Source organism: Pomacea canaliculata, linkage group LG1 (genome assembly GCF_003073045.1).
Source record: "Pomacea canaliculata isolate SZHN2017 linkage group LG1, ASM307304v1, whole genome shotgun sequence".
NCBI classification, from domain to species: domain Eukaryota; kingdom Metazoa; phylum Mollusca; class Gastropoda; order Architaenioglossa; family Ampullariidae; genus Pomacea; species Pomacea canaliculata.
The window spans coordinates 17448214-17466118 of record NC_037590.1 but is presented as its reverse complement, the minus strand read 5'-3'; the positions used below and the strand labels follow the sequence as shown (position 1 = coordinate 17466118).

The 17905-nt window shown below is 40.6% G+C and overlaps 1 protein-coding gene across 6 annotated transcripts in view; it reads right to left on the bottom strand.

The window, feature by feature from the left end:
* LOC112570813 (neuronal acetylcholine receptor subunit beta-3-like) overlaps window positions 1-10427 on the bottom strand; it is a 38483-nt gene extending 28056 nt beyond the window's left edge. Inside the window, exons 1-2 of one of the 6 annotated variants that reach the window (XM_025249471.1) lie at window positions 10344-10427; window positions 9023-9304 (exon numbers count right to left, since the gene is read on the bottom strand). The gene's annotated coding sequence lies outside the window, so the exon portion shown is untranslated. The other 5 variants (XM_025249478.1, XM_025249488.1, XM_025249465.1 and 2 more) reach the window with 5 other exon arrangements.
* Window positions 10428-17905: the final 7478 nt, after the last annotated feature.

The following is a 17905-nucleotide window of genomic DNA, read 5'->3' as shown; positions in this document are numbered from 1 at the left end:
ATGTTCTGAAGGATACATGCCTTAATTTTCTTTTTTTTTTTAAATTTCATATGTACGGCCCTCTAAAAATAAACTCATGCAGAGTATGTGCATGTCACACAATAATTTTAATCTTCATTGAAAACGAATAAAAATGTGAAAAATTAAGAGTGCAAGCTTTGCGAGGTAAATAAATAATTAAAAAATCCGCAGCATGGAGCAAAGTGTAACAACATGGAGAAAATGCTCAGGACGTGGATGTAGGGGCGAGGAGAAAACAGGTGTGGCATTGCTGGACACCTACCGACAGGTAAACGATGACGAAGGAAGCGAGTTACGTTAGAAATTACGCAGCAACGCCGGTGACGGTTGTTGAAGTATCTGCTGTGGGGAGCTCGTGCAGAGGATGTTGTAGTTTGGCGGCAGACAGGATGGTAAGGACACGCAGAGCACGGTAAAAATAACACACATCCCTCCGAGATCCCTCCGCTGCCTTCTCCTCAAGCGCTCCCGTCTGCTGACAAGTTTTCGGGAAGCGTTTGCCAATACCGATAACAAACACGATTTCTCCAGCAAGAAAAGCTAAATATATTTTCTCTGACGGCCTGCAAAAAGACTGCATGCAGGTTTAAAGAGGAGAAAAAGGGGCGAGAGGATGGGAAAATTGAGAGAGAGAGATGGGGGTGGAGAAACTTCAGGAGTGAGGTGTAAAGGGTTTTAGATTCCTTCAACAGATGATGATGTTTGAACTGAGGAATGTGGAATGCTTGGAAAACACTGGATGAGAGATTTGCGCGCTGATGCATGATACATGTGTCAAACGGGAAAGCAGACGTCCATGAAGCATTTTTCCAAGAACTTATTTTGATGAGGCGTTCGATGGATCTCAATCAACAAATACTGGCAAGGACTTCTTACATGACCCTTTGACCCCCCTCTCTGCTTATTTACCTCTACACTTCTGCCTCACCTCAGATGGCGCGAACGACTTTTAGAATTTAGAATCGTGTATCTTAGAATCGTGGATGATTGTAGCCAAGCATGGACATGATGATAATAACAGATCATCTGATTGATAAAACAGTCGGTTAGTCTACCTGACAGTGCCTGGGTGAGCTTGACAGATGTTCAATTTTAGTCTTGACTACAATAATCCCCCTTTATTTGGCTGTCCTCCGTAGTTTCTCAACAAACTCCATCAGCACCAAACTCCAGAACAACTCCCACCCCAGGCACGCAAACGAGCTCGTGTAAAATTTCTTCTCCCCATCCTCACTAACATCTCCAGGCTTTCATGGGATGTAAACTTGTTGCTACCTGCTTCAGGTGCTTTACGAGTTCTGCCGCTTCTCTCTTCTACAATCGTCAGACTGACTACAACCAGACACCATTCGTGCTCCAAGCATCCAAGAATGTTGTGAGCTCGTGTTTGCCTGTTCATCATCTTGTTGGAGCTCACTCCTTGACTTGATGCGCCATCAGCAGACGATAGTCGTTCAAGCGTGTCCTGGTGTTACGGTGCGTGGCGCTGACCCAGCGAGTGAGTGCGAGGAGTACAAGGGGAAGGAAGGGTTCAGGTAGTAGGACAGAAAAGAGAAAGAAAAACTGTGAGACTCGCTGCCTAATAGACTGGAAGAAAGTGTCGTCTGCTGCCAGTGAGAGAGAAAGCGTGGTCTGTAAAAAGAGTATCTCTGAGTGTCGTCTGAGTCCGTTTCATATGTCTGTGTGTGTTCTTCGTGAAATAAATATTTGTCAATAAAAATAAATTATTTATATCTGTAAAAGCTTATTAAAGAAGTGGCTGGTAATGACAGTTGATGTTCCTGAAAGTCTTTTGTAAACATTTGCCTTGGAATGCTGTTCAGCTGGATGAGTGCCAACATTGTGTAAGACACAAAAACAATTAATATTTACACATCATTATTACACCATCCAGCTAGGTTAATCACAACTGTTGGAGATTCAACTGTAAAGTAGAGTTATCAGAAAGGTAAGCAGGACATCTCTTTATGAACAGCATCAGTAACTCTGGTCAGTCTGAAGTCGGACAGTCCTGGCTCATATGGGAGCCATCAAAGTATACAATGTCAGAGAGATGGAACACATTGCGAACAACAATCAGTGTTTATACAACCGTGATAACTTAATTAGAATCGCAGTCCAGGCCTAATGTAATGACATCTAGCGATTGAGACGGTTGGCAAACTTGCTTTTTGCCTGCTGCAGCATTTATGACATTTAAATAATACATTGGGGGATCCTGGAATATTCGACCCTAACCCGCAGTAAGCCAATCTGGGTTCCATAATTCTATGTTTGTGTGTTAACTTCCATCATTTGTCCTGAATCGCCTATTAACTTGCCGTTAATTTTTTTGTGAAGTATTAATGTGTTCAATGAGTGTGCCTTTCCTTTCCCAGAATGAGGACGACGACCTTTGGTGAACTCATGTTCGTCCGTTCAACCACAACTGCATTATGTAATAAACCAGCGGCAAATAATTGTTTTTCAAACGTCTACTTCAACTACACTTGTTCAAGAAATATCTGGAGTGTTATGTCACGAGTGTCGTCAGTATGGTCTTTACTTTTTTCATTTCTTGTATAATTTCTGCATTTCATATTGTTGGTAAGTTTCTTTTCTCCTGTTTATTTGTGTATGTATAATATACACATGTACATTGATTATGCATTGCATCCCTTTTGTGACTTGCTGATTTACATACTATGATTACTCAAGTCTTGGCTACCAGTGTCCAAGATGTGTCCTGCCATTGTATGTTTTGTCTTTTTACCTCCCTTTTCCCCCATATTACATTACTCCCAACCGCCTCTCTCTCTCCATATATACATATCTTATTACTTTACTCCCCCAAATATTACAAATCTGTTATTAATTTACTCCATGTATTCAAATATCTGTTATTACTTAACTCCCCCCTCTCTCTCTATATATATATCTGTCTTTACATTACTCACACTCCTTCGCTCTCTATATCTATATTACTACTTGACTTCTCCCTGCATATATAAATATGTTATTACTTTACTCTCCCCATTATATAATTGTCACATCTGTTATTAATTTACTCTCTATATATATATATTTACAAATATCTGTTATTACTTTACTTCCCCTCTCTGTCTATATACCTGTTATTTCTTTACTCTCCTTCTCTCTATATGTATATATCTGATTTTACTTTACTCCTTTCTCTATCTCTCTCTGATATATATGTCTGTTAATACTTTACTCCCCCATATATATATATACTACACATCTGTTATTAATTTACTCTCTCTATTATATATATATGCTATTACTTTATTCCCCTCTCACTCTCTCTCTATCTATATATATATATTGTGATATACAAAATTCACTACCTCAACCCCGTTGCTTGTAAATAAAGATTTATTATTTCTCAATTTATGGGTGTCTGTCTATATCTATAATGAAAGTGTATGGATATATATAAATAATATATACACTGACCGATCTCTCTCTCCCCTCTCTCATGTATTGGCGACCGGATTTTGTCAACGTCTGGCTGATCGATCACGTGGCTGGATATATATATATATGGGGAGAGGTGACATAGGCAAGAATGCACTGTTCTATAAATGCAGTGACAAGGACTGAGAAAAAGAACGGAAGCCAAAGAAGCCACAAATGGACAGACAGATCAGTAGAGGAAACAAATGAACAAAGTCAGTCCACTCGCCAATGACTACAGATGACGGACAGCGTAGACTCTGGCTACTGTCAATGTTCACGAGACCATGAACACAGGCGGCAGGCTGCACACAGGCAGACATTGTGACGGGGGAGGGAGGAAGCGTCTAGGCGCCAGTTATGAAGCCTCCTCCCCCCTCTGCCAATTCCTCCCCTGACGAACAGCAGGCTCGAACGGTAAGGAAATGAATGGTCAAGTGCCAGACGACTATTCAACCGGAAGTTACATTTCGCACGGGAAGGCAGCCAGGCGCATGCGTGCCGCGCTTGGCGACGTGGTGCGGCAAGGGGGGGGGGAAGCGTGAGCGCCACCTAGCGGGCTTGACGTAAGACAGTTCCCCGCCTTCACACGTGGACGGACACCAGGAACTAAGAGAGCGCGCGGGACTTGATCAAATTTATATCGACGAGCTCGAGAATTGCATCAGACTAGTCCGGCCCAAAGCGAAGACGCGTGTGAACACCTCTCACTCCTCCTCCAGCGAAAATTAGTCCTCCGCGGAGTGAACAGCCCCACGCGCGGTCCCCCCAAACGTGTGTGGAATAAGCCGTTACTCGGGGCGTTATCTAGAGTCAGCATCATCCTCGTCATCGCCTGGTCTTCTCCTCCTCTTTTTTTTAATAATAATAATAATGATTATGATTATGATTATGATGATGATGATGATGATGATGATGATGATGATGATGATGATGATGATGATGATGATGATGGAGGCTGTAATAGTAGAAGAAGCAATAGAATTATGAAAGTAGCAGAAGCATTGACAATAATGAATAGTCGAGTATTTCTTGCAGTAGAAGTTCTTATCGATGAGTAGTAACACTTTGGAAGGACTAGTAGGTGGTAATGGTGTTGTCGGCAACAGTGGTACAAGAAGCAGTAAACAAATAAAAATGCAGGGATGGTGGTAGTCAAGTAGTGGTAGTGATAGTGGTGGTAGATATTGAAAGATATTTGAAGGTTGTTAGTAATGGCTCTGGCACTAACCATCGGAGATGGTTAATTAATGTTGAGGTATATGTAAACACGGTTGAAAAAAATTACCAGTTTCATTTTAACATGATCAGCATTCCACCAAAACTCTCGATCTCCAAAACTTAGCTTTTTAACTCAATAAAACACTTTGTCTGCAACATTGCACACACAGCAACAATAAAATATTAAAAAAATCTTCAGAGAGCTATTGATAGATCTTTTCTCATTAGAAATTCAAGAAAAATTCTCTAACTTTATGGGAGGATTTTGTCAAAGAGAATTTCAAACATTTGGCATGTAAGAGAAAATATAATTTTTACAACAAAACTTGTTTACTTGCGTTTAGTGAATTTCTGTACTTTGTATTATAACACAATAAGCTGGATGATTGAAAGCTGCGTTGTTATAAACGAAATTTAAACAGCTTTAAAAAGAAGTTATTGATCACCTGTTGATCGATAAGTTTTCTCTTATTATTTTTCTCTTATTATTTTTTTATTGTCAGTCCTTCTCTGTTTATCTATATAAAATAATCAGATTACTAGAGAGCATATAAACGGTTAATATTTTTATTTTCTTTTTCTGCCGAAGAAAAACTGTTATACATGTGTGTACTTCACCGACAAAGCATAGATAAGAATGATATCTTTCAATATCAAACAGTGATGTAACCTATTGTCTCTTGGAGTCCTTATTTATTTACTAGTAGGAGAGCCTCAGTTAGTGAATTCCTTCATACCATAGTAGTAAGGAATAGAGACACAAAGACACATCACAGGACAGCCATGAATACATTCAGCTTTGAAGACTTGGATGACAAGTTCAGAAATAAAAGCAAGCTTTCGCTGCGTTCATCTTTCTTGATTTGTTTTTAATTTTCTTTTTAGCTTATCACTTCTTTCCTTCACTTTGTAGATTTCTGGTTAAATGTGAGTGTGGGCGTCTGTGCTCTCGTGTGTGTGTGTGTGGAACTATTGTTATTACACATATAATGAAACTAAATTTAAGCAAGGGGGTCAGTGCAACTTTTAATGTAAATCATAGTTCAAATTGCATAATCGTGTCTTCCTTCTCAACTATTCAGTTACAAATATTTTTATCTGTAGAGTCACATGACGTTTTGTATATTTACACACTTATATCTACAGAAACCCATCACTAGTTTCCAACATTTATTTCCATAGCCACTTGTGTAGTTGTACATTTATAAAATTATGTATGTAGAGCCACGGACTAGTTTGGTATATTTATACATTATAGCCATAGAGCCACAGGGTTAGCTTTGTACATTTATACTTATTGTGTCATGACTAGTGTTGTACATTTATTCACTTAAATCAGTAGAGCTCATATGAAGCTTTGTGCACTTAGACTGATATCTAGAGCCATGTGACCAGTTGTGTACATTTATACATTTTTACCCACACAGTTTTGTACATCTAGATACTTATATCCGTAGAGTCACATAATACATTTATACAAAGAGCCGAATGACTAGTTATCTCTTCCCACTATTTAGTCCTTCTTTTGTGTTATTGGCTTATGTTTCATTTAAAACGTGTATTGACACTGTATCTTACACAAAATAAATTCAAACACGACCAGGAGAGAACATTTCCATAAATGAACCATTTGACGAATAAAAACATTTATAAATACAAACTTGTCTGCATCAACTGATTACCTCTTCCCTAAAACATATGTACACTAACACCAACTTCCCTCATCATAATAAGCAGAATAGCAGTTTATACAATTCTTTAAATTCTGGTCTGAGGAACCCGTGGGGGCTTTATTGTATTGCTGTGTGAATACTACAAGTGTCGTTGACTGTGCAATTGTTTTTCAAAATAATATAAACTGGGTCAGTATTTAACATGTTGTATATTTAATTAAAATTTGAGCATAGCACTTGAAACTGAGTTCGGAGAATAATTGTGTGTGTGTGTGTGTGAGTTCAGTTTTCTTGGTTTTTATCTTGAACACTTGTTTATGTCAATCATCATTATACGTTATATACAACAAGGAAGAGGGACAAGTGAACATTATAACAATTAGTTATTTCAATTAAGTCCAAATGTTATTTCAGGATACACGGGAACGAATATAAGACACTTGCGCCAGTCAATTCGTTCTTTTCATCTCAACGGAAGAGGTAATATCACATCCCTCCAGCCACGTGATCGATCAGCCAGACGCTGACAAAATCCGGTGGCCAATACACCCGAGAGCATTTGTCACCCGCAACGGGACTGACCGGTGACTGGGTGCCGCACGCTACAGACCTCCTCCTCCTCCTCTCACACCTCCCACATCAGTCGTGGTGCTAAGTTGTTGCTCAGGCTGGGTCTCAGTCAGTGGACGACACCCGCCCTAACCGTACAATTTGATAAGAAAAGGTAGAAACCCTCAAGCAGTCTGATTTATCTCTCTGTACATCTAATTATAATTTAATTTCCTGTGCTTTATTGATCTTATTGTTTTTCTACTTTTTTACTGTTGTTGTGGTGGTTTATTACTATTTGTTGTTTGTCATTATAATTATTTATGTCTTCCCTTTTTTCCTGTTTTTGTTTGCTTATCCACACACTTTCAAGTGTGAGTACAAACACACATAGCCCTGTACGCACATAAGCATCCTTATCAGAAAAATGCACACATACCTATAATTATATGCATATACACAATGGTGACATGAATAGGAAAAGTAAAAACAATAGGACTGACACAAATGCATACGTGAAGAAATAAACTAACACTTATGTACAGACACCAGTACACGTATCCCCCAAATACCTCAACAAAACATAGATAATACCGTGTTCTCGGAATTTCTCGCACATTGAGAGAGAAAGCGCAACTTTCAGAAAAAAAAAAGTTGAGCATTTAGCTTCATGGACCTAAAAAAATGCTATTCCTTACAAAATAATCAGATTCCTTCTGTTTTACAGCTTAAAATGCAGAATCCAGATTTGTTTTCTGCAGGGTTTCAAAAAGATCTTTCTCTACCATCCCGACTCCTGTCTTTCTGGAACCGACCATGCCGACATCTACCTCCTCTGAGACGGAGCGAGTCAGCAGTTCCGCAGACAGGATGCAGTAATCAGCATTCTTGTGAAAGTCCCTTCAAGCTGGGGAAACTCAGGACACCACCCATTTCTCACAGGCAAGAGGGCATTGTGGGTAATTGCGTTTTCAATCTCCTTGGTGTCGTGAATGCACCCTTCGAGGCTAGTTTGCAGTATTTAAATGAGTTTTTCTCGAGGAAGAAAACAGTAGCTGGAGTGCATTTCATTGGGAGGAGAAAAATGTACTGTTGACTTTGAGGGTGGAAGGGGGAGTAGGATGGACACTCTCCTGCCCAATCACGCGGCTAAGCTCAAAAGAGAAAGGACACAAAGTGGAAAAAAAAAGAATAAAAATGAAAGAAGCGAAAACAGAGAGATTGAGTGATGAGTAAATATTGAACATACAAGTGCAGGCAATGGGGAATCGTTTTTAACTTCAAAGGAGGATTGATTGATTGATTGATTGATTGATTGAGTGAGTGAGTGAGTGAGTGAGTGAGTGAGTGAGTGAGTGAGTGAGTGAGTGAGTGAGTGAGTGAGTGAGTGAGTGAGTGAGCATACATAACGTCAGCGGAACTGACCGACTGACTCACTGACTCAATGACACACTGAGTTCGTGTTTTCTCGCTGATAACTGACTCAGCGAAACGATGAATGACCGTTATGTAAAATTGATTACAGGCAACTTTAAGCCAGACATTAATTTCGTTTCAAAAATGATGCAGAAATGAAGGGAACTGCAACAATTAATTAACGTTGTTTAAAGTACAATATTATCAAAGAACGTGTTCAAATAAACATACAAAAACAGAGTAATCCTTTCTTGTTTGATCGTTTATCAATTTTTTTGAAAAGATGTCTCTTTTGGAAGGCTCTTTGCACGTGATACTAGTTTGTAGAGACACTTATGATTTTTATTATCTCAACACATTAATTTTTTGATGATAAATCGATGCGTTGTCAATCGAGTCCCCAGTCTAGACAGCAAAGCAACGAGTCCTGTTATTTCAGGGTAAGATGCTCTTCATCCTACTTCTTTCGGAACAGAGAAGGGTATTGCTAAATTACAGTACATTCAGTCACTTTACACATTCCTTAGTCACTCTAGGATGCTCTCCAAGCCAAGGAGATGCTTGACCGCTGTAAAGACAGTTGACAGTCCTACAGAGGAACATGCACAGAGTGGTGCCCCTTATCCAAAAAAGATGTACGCAGCTTAATTAAACAGCTTTGTTGGAAAAATATAAAAAGGTACACTCACCTGTAGCTCGGCCTTTGCTGGCGGGGGTGTAAGCAGGTGCAAGGGTGGCAGGAAAGGTCAGTAGGTGACACGGGGTGCAGTCACCACGGAGGCAGCGTCACGCGACTGTCCGGCGCTGGCCGTCAGGGAAGACCGTGGCGACAAGCGGCAGAAGAAAAGCAGCGGCGGCTACCAGGAAGCGAGCCCCGCTTCTTTCCCCTCATGGCGCTGCGTCCACGCGGTACCCAGGTGCCGCGCGGCGACTCGCGGCAGCCACAGCTCGTGCACAGACTTCCACCATGACTGCGAGAGAGCGAGCGAGTGAGATAGACACAGCAGACGAAGAAGCTAAAGAAAGAGAGAGAGAAAGAGGAAAATAAAAAAAAGAGACTAGGAAAGGGTGTGAGAAGCAGCTACCCCTCCTTTCAGTGGTCTAGCGGCGGTTCCGTTCAGTCAGTCGCTGCCCAAGAGTGTGGGAGCAGGCCGGTGGTTCTTGTACGCGGGCGCAGTAATGACAGTGAGGCAGCCAGCATGGTCTTGTAGTCTGCATTGGCCCACAACTCTCCCCCCACTACCTTCTTTCTTCCCATTCACCCTTCTCCTCCTCACCAACCTTCCCTACATCCCCCAACTCTCCTCCTCCGGTCCATCAGCCGGTGCCAAACGGCTCCGAAAACTGCAGGCGAGCCTTGCCCCTCCTTGCGGCTCGGCCGCGGTTCACAATCGGCTCTGTCCTCGATTGATCGGTGGTTCTAACGTTCAGCTCGCCATCTCTCCACCTACTCCTTTCCTCCCTGCTTGTGTACACCACACTCTCAAAGGGTCCTCCAAGGAACTCTGGCCGGCTTCGGTTTCTCGGGTGTGCAGCTCACATCACACTGCAGCTTCTTGTTGTTCACTCTACCAGCTGATGCTACTCGCCATTCCACGTTTAGGTCATTCGTTTCTCGAGATACGAACTTCTTCACACATCCAATTTAATCATTGTTTTCCGTTTATCATTAGACAGTATTCGACTTGAACATTGTAAACATGAAAACTCTGGAAAACCGATGCAGTAAGAATTTCTCTTTTTTTGAGACAAAATCTGTTGAAGTCTCTAGCGAACACGAAAGCAAAGCTTTGCTGTGGAAGGAGGAGAAGGGGTACCTGCTTTTCCAGATTTAACTTACCTGGTTCATGATCGTTTTCCTTAACGGAATTTGCAAGTCAGATGATCTGGCAGAATACCTGCCAGCAACACAAGCCCAGGTCCGATCAGGCAAATGATTCTTAATGGTGTAGTCACCTCACTTATAAAGATTCCACTTGACACAGCCACGCTAATGGGTTTGCAGCTCACCTGAACCAACTGCTCGCTGGTCGTTATTCTCCACCTGCTGCAGGTTACTTTCAACAGGCACCGGGCTGAGATGCCACTGCACGGGCATCTGCATGACGGAGTGGAGAGGGAGAGAGAGAGGGAGAGAGGAAGATAAAAACCCATATCTTCTGGCAACTTCGCGCTTGTGCTCAGGTCGTTGTACGATTTTTGTTTTGCATCTGAACTCGTTTGTTAAGAAGAGCAAATGTTTCACTGCTGATAGGTGCACAGGACTGGAAGAATGTAAGGAAAAAAAGGAAGACAGAGAAAAAGAATAACAATGCTAGACAAAAGAAAAGCGAACAAACAAACGAGTCGATGAAAATGATGACTACAAACAAGCATTGAAAAGAGTGTGCTGAACGAAAGAAAGAACTTGGGAGAGACAAGAGAAAGAATAAAATTGGAGAGGTGAGATTGAGTTTGAAAGAGAGAGATAAAGATTCCCTAGCAATGAAGCAGACACCGTCTGAAGTCTGATATCTGCTTGCCCTTTGCATTTCATTTTTTTTTTCTCTCTCTCTCTGTCCTCATTTTTCTTCGAGAAGCAGGAATGTTGAAGTCTTCCTCCAGTCAGACAAAAACTGTAGAGGATGGAATCTTGCAAAAAGTTTAATTATTTCTGTTAGCCTCACTCAGCTGCCAGGGTAGGGAGGGTTTGTTAATACAAGTCCATGTGGTGCGTGTTGCCCCAAAGACCGTAATATAAATGTTATCGCAGCGAACCTGAATGCCAGCAATAAGCTGCTTTTACCTACATGTTTATATTTACGATGACGATAACGCTTAATGTAAATCCGCTGCCCCATAATAAATGGAAGAGACCTTTCGTCTTCCTGCAAAACACTCCCTGATTCTTCCAGTCTCCCCTTTAAAGGATACAGTGCAGTCCGAACTTTTCCCATCCCAGCCCCACATAAACAGAAATACTAATTGTTTGCGAATGAAACAAAACATTCGTCTGATTTTAACAGAATTTATATTCCGCAATAATGGTTAACTGCTTGCAATATCGGTTTCTCCACCATCCTGACGGGCATCTACCTCCTGGTGTGTTTCTCATACGTGCAGACTGGGAAAGTCGGTCTCCTGGACTCCTCCACCCTGTTACCTCCATCTGCACCATGCTGTTCCAATCATCATCTGTTCTGTCGTTTCATTCCATTATGTTATCCTTCTTTTCTCCATTTTTGTTTTGTTTGAAATTTCCAAATCAGGATTCTATTGTTTGTCAATCGGAACCGAATATGATTTAGCAATTTACATACTGCAGTTCTTTTCCAAATATGCTTGACAACATTTTTAAGTTGTTGACGTTCAGTTAAGTATGTATAGTCGAAAAAGTACTTTTATTTTTGGGTGGACATGAAAGTCAGAATAATTAAGAGTTAAATTGACAAGACGCGCAAAAATATATAATATATGATATGTAGACGCGATGAAGGCAAAACCGAAAAAAACCCCTAGAAGAATGAAGACATCAATGACAGGAAAGAAAAGCAGTAGATGAGAACACTTCAGGAGTTTTCAGTCGGTGAGTGGAGGACTAGTCGAACTCATCACTCTGGGTACAGCAAGCGTGCCAGCCTCCGCCACTGTGGCAGCGCACACCTCCTCTATTTTTCATTTACAAGCCCTTAATTTAATTACTCTCTTGTCCTTCGTTGGCGAGTTTGCCACCTCAGAAGCACTTGATCAAGGGAATTCTCCCTTTCTTTTTTAAAAAAATCTCTAGGGGTCGTCTCATTAATTCGGGTCAATGCCCTGAAGGCAGTGTGATCGTTTGCTCTTTTGCGTCACATGAGAATCTTTAACAACAAACATTACCAATGTAACTAATCAATTATTTTGTTTATTTACCCTTTTCCCTTCTATCATATGTCTCTTCCGAAAATTAAACCAATTTGGGGATGTCTCTATCATTAGAAAATATCTTTGCGAGGGTTGAGCTAGGGTGATCCCTGTCTCTTGTATATTTTAGTGGCTGGAAGTATACAAGGGACTGGGAGCTGAGAGGTGATGACTAAGGTGGGGGTAGAAAATAAGGTGTTGAGTGTCAATTAACGGAACTGTAGTTCTTTCGTTGCTCAAAAAAAACAGAAACTTGAATCGTCCCCGGTGACCCAAGGCACACACTGCTCCAGCACTGAACTCGCAGACCGAGGGGCAAATATAGCAACGTATCAATCCACCCACCGGAGGAGGTCTGGAACGAAGTTGCAGGAAAAGGCCAAGGTTCACGCAAGGGCATCGTTCTTGGCGATGTTTTTGCATTTTTACTATGAAAATGCATTTGAGACTAGTATGGACAGTCATTATGAACATAACCTTACAAGACGAAAGCTAGAGGGTCCTACTCAGTCCTTTCTATTTTACTTTGTCTTGTTTGTGAAGAATGAGATGTGCTAAACATTTAAAAGTTAATTACGTTGTTAATTATATTTTAAGACAGCTGTTGTTAAAAAAAAGTGAAAGAAAACAACGAATCAAGCGAGAGTGAAATCGGTCAAAAGATCACGCTTTTGTTCAGGGAAGAAAAATAAATGCAGCTCATCTGTAAACGAGAAGAGAATAGAGAGACGCAACCGAAATGAATAAAAACATGAAGATCCATTACAAATATTTACACAGAAAAACATCTTCAATACAAAAAAAAAAAAAAAACAAAAGAAAACAAAACAAAAAAACTAACAGAGAGCTTGTCTTCGAAGGCTGTTCTTAACCAGAAAAGTAAGGACACGGGTTTGACAAAATGTTTACGTGACGCCTATATACACACTTTTTTTAAAACTTGGACAAACCTTTGCCTACATTTGTCCTGTTAAGGACATTTCGTCTTTTAAATAAACATACATACATAGTTACTGCAATCTCAAGCAAGATACGTCTTAAGTGAAAAAATGTTATCAGCATCGTGTTATTCCAGACATTAAAATTATCTTGCTTTCCTATAACAACCATTTCTATATCATACTTTTCACTAACACCTACCAACTCTAAAAATAAACGACCAAAAGGTGCAAGACATTCAGAAGACAGCATGACAAATAGACAAACATGTTAAAATATTCTTGCTTAAGAAAGTGCATCTCAAACAATATAACAATTTTCAGCAACACATCAAATCGAGTAATTCCATGAACGAGTAGGTGTAGTCACATCTGCGGGGAGAGATACATGTGAACAAAACGCTTTTTTTCTGCTTCTGGACGATGGAGCTTCCGTTCTTTGGATGAAGAGAAACAATCGAGACCTCTGCTTTGAACTTCTTGTTTAACAAATACTGTGGTTGGTTTCTCTACTTGCTGAATAACAACTACTGTGTTTTGCAGCAGCTTCTTTTTTACATGATGTTTTCACAGGAAATAGGTGTTTCTACTTTGATTTTGTTATTCCATTCGTATTCCTGTTTACTGTTTTAGGTTTGTTGATTGTATGTCTTGGTGTGTGTGTGTGCGTGTTGATGAATCGTTATTTATTGCTGTTTTTCTTTTTCTCATATACTTTGATGGTTGTAACAGAGTGTTGGGTGTGCTTGGTTGTAACTCCTGCCTTATGAATGTGCAGGTGAAATAAAATAAATTCTTTGAAAACCAATTTCATTATTTCACAAATTATTGTCAACAGTATACATAATACATGGACAATGTCATCCAATAAATATCCATCACTCACTGATGAAAAGCATTATGTACTCAATTATTCCTTTGATCGGCGATAACATTTAGATGATTCGAGATCCCTTTCCCTCTATTCTTCACCGTCCATTCAAAAAACTTCACCGTGCTTAATTATCGCTTGCATCTTCCATTTCTTGAAATCGAACCCTTAACTGGTAATAAGGACGGCCTCCTTTCAGACCTGAGTCCTGCCTGCAATGCTGCATGTTTAGCGTTTTGCTCTTTGTATTTACAAACGGCAGCAGCCAAAGGCCCGTTTGAGGATGTCATCAATCAATCAAAGCCCGAGGGACGCATACAGAACTACCGGCCTTTTTCAGGTCGAAAATCCACTTACTCTCGACTACATTCGGTTCACGCTTTTGCGTGTAAGGACTCCGTTAAGGGAATTGAAGAATTTGCTGATGGGTTAGGACGGAGAGGAGTCCTCCAGTCGGATGATTCATTTGCTTTCGGGAGATAACTCTGAAATGAAAGGTCGAGGTCCATGTCACAGGTGGCTGTGAGGTTAGCGACTCCGATTTGATTACGGGAGGTTAAAATTCGAGTGACGCGAAAAACGTCACAGGAACCCAAGGTGTCCTCACTATATGGGTGCTTGGGGAATTCCCAGACGAGAAAAGTTAGTGTCCGAGACGAATCTCTCTAAACTTTCCCTTAGAGCCACCGTAGATAGCCGTATGACGGTTTTAAAATGACATCTACCATGACAATACTTTGTTGATCCTTAGAGATTTTGCCTACAACAGATCTCGACAATAATAATAGCCAAATAGTTATAAACAACCATTCATCACTTACAAAATATTATCATCAAAAGAAAACATTGAATACTAATATCTCAAGTTGGAGTAGCGTCGAGGAGCTCTACCTAAGACACGACAAATAATCATATCAACAGGTAGCATCCATTTTTTAGGCAGCAAATACTAATAACAAGAAAGTATGGAATACAAAATAAGGATAACAATACAAAGTAACACAGACACTTCATTGTTTATCGTTTGCTGCTCTTACATTGTGACTACATTATCCTATTGTACCCTACATTTTATGTTTGTGAAAGCTCGAGACTACGCGAGAGTACTCAGGAAATTAAAGATATAAAAAATAAAAAGCAGACAGACAAACAAATCAATAAACTATAAAAAAACAATACAGAACTATTTAGCTTAATCACTATTAGTCCTCGTGACACTAAATATATAAAGTCTTTTGTTGTTGACTAACTTGAGATCGAGCTTCCAATTTCTCCCAGACGTACAAGTATTTATTTTCCCTCTTTCTTTGTCTCGTCACCCCCAATTGCTATACCGTTTCTGCTTCAATTCCCATTATTCACTTCTGTTTACACTTCCAGTTCAGCGTCGTCTGTCGATAGCGGCAGAGAGCCCACTTCATCTGGTCCTTCGTCTTCTGCTGGTACCGGAGTTACCGCCCGTGGCGGGGATTGTTAACATTAAAAGGGTTGTCTCCCCCGGCCACCTTCCTGTGAAATATTGAAGATGTCTGCCAGGAAAGGCAAGTCTACAGTCGTCCTCCTTATCGTCCGCGTGCTGCGCTGCACACCTCCAGCGTCAGCGTTCAGCCAGAGAGAAATCGAAAATCCGAATGAGAAACGTGCAAAGTAAGACTTGTAATTAATTTAAACAATCAATATTTGCGTAACTACCAAATTTTTCACAAATACACTTGCAACTTTCCGTTTCCGTTGATTATATATTTTAAGTGTTGAAGGCAAGGAAATGAAATTCTGGACATTTGTAATCACTTCATTTAACTCAACGGTTCTTCTAACTATTAAAAATTAATTGTCGGATTATAAGATATTAGATTACTCTTTTTAATGATATAACTTTTGGAATTTCAGTGGTTGGATTCGTCATGTAAGATATATTTTGTAATGGACGGGAAACGAAAGCAGAATTTCATATTTACTGGTTCATTGTTTGTGACCCGGACACACATTTACAAACCTTGAAATGTTAATAAAGCGGTTTGGTTACCGTCTGAACCCAATCAAGACACCTATTGTACGGACTTTTCTAAAAATGTTCTTAATGTTCATTTTCAGAAGATACTAATTTCAATCCTAACAAGTTTAGAATCAAATCCTATTTCAGTTTCATGAACATGGACAGAGCTTATAACTACCTTAATTAGATTGTATAAAGACCCTGTCAGGATGCAACATGTTCCGATGGCAAAGCTTTTTGTCGGATATTGCTGGAGATAAAATACAGATACGGGGAGCAATTAACATTAATTTGATGGAGCACTTTAAAATGCCACATTTCATCATGGAAAGCCTTTCTTGCTTAGCTAGTTAGGTCGCTGCCTTGAAGAATGTTTACAGATGCGATGTTAATGCTCACTTAAAGCTCGTGCCAAACACTTTTGCGACCCGCCCTCACGTTCTCTCGTACATCACACGTTCGCTGTATGCGAGATGGAGGCAGCAATGGGTGTGTGCAAGGAAACTGCACGGCATGCTCGCAAATAACATGGGTTAGTCAAAAATTATCTCCTTCTTACAAGCACTGAGTGAATTATCGGAGAATTAGTCAACATCCAGGATCGACTCATTAGATAAAACCTGACTGGACCGCTGCTAAGCTGCAGCTGCTGGCTGTTAATTGCATTGTAACTCATCTTCTTCTTGGCTTTCCAGTTTGTCAAATTTATTTTGGGCACCCGTATTTTTTTGGTCATTAGAAAATCAGATAATTCCTCGTTAACCGCCTTTTTTTCTGGTACGGGATGGGAATAACGATATGAAGGGTTAGAGTGGAAAAGAGAGAAGAAGAAGAGAGAGAGAAATAGAGAAGACGGAGAAAAGATAGGCTCGGATAACTCTTACATTTGTCGGATATAATGTCTTCATCAATCAACCCTTTATTAGTAGCTTGACAATGATTGGATGTGTCTAATATGCCTTTATTACACTGCCGTGTTTCATTATTGCTTGTCACCTACGAATTTTATGCTAGATTTTAAAAAAGAAGAGAAAATTCCTTACTTCTAGACCAGATCACATCTAAGAACTGAATGGCATTTCTGATGACATGCACCATGTGACAGAATTATCATCTGACCATACTGTTGTGTATTGCACACCAAATATAAAAAACTGCACAGAAAATAAATGTAACCACAGATGACTGGTATTATTTGTTGAAACAAATATTTCACCCTGAGAGTGCCCCGCGAATTGTGATGGTGAATTGAAGTCGCCTGCATAATTAAACATTTTAATGGGGTTTTAACAAGCTGGACAAGTTTAAGCAAAGGTCACATGACAGTTAATGTCATTTGCGCCATCCTCATGCACATCCTGTCGATGTCAGGTTTGTAGTCGGCGAGGCGACTACCCTCCCGGATGTCACGACCTCTACCATGGGGTTAAGACCACTTCATGCATCTCCTTCCTTTGAAGAGTCGCACCTATGACGATACCATCAAACAGCCAGGACGTGGCTTGGAGTCCGTCAGGTCTCTGTCCAGGTCAAATTTCCTGTTTTATAATCATGACGGGAGACGTGGACTTAACGCGGGGATAGGAGCCAGGGTTGTCGCCAGACCGGAAGTAACGAGCGACCGTCAGACAGCGCAAGGCGCCTTTCTTCTATCAGGATAACAGAAGGATCGTCGTGTGAACAAATGCTTGGAACCCGTTCCCGTGTCCTTCTGGTCTCCAGCGCTCAAACTTAGTGCAGGGTGGAGGAGATAATCCAATCTGCCAAGAGAAAATCTGTGGGGCGCCAGGCTGAGTCCTCGTCACAGTTTATCTCGTCATCAAGGAGAGCAGCGTGATGCCCACCAAGCCTCTGCAGCTGACCTTCCCTTTGACCGACCTGTTGC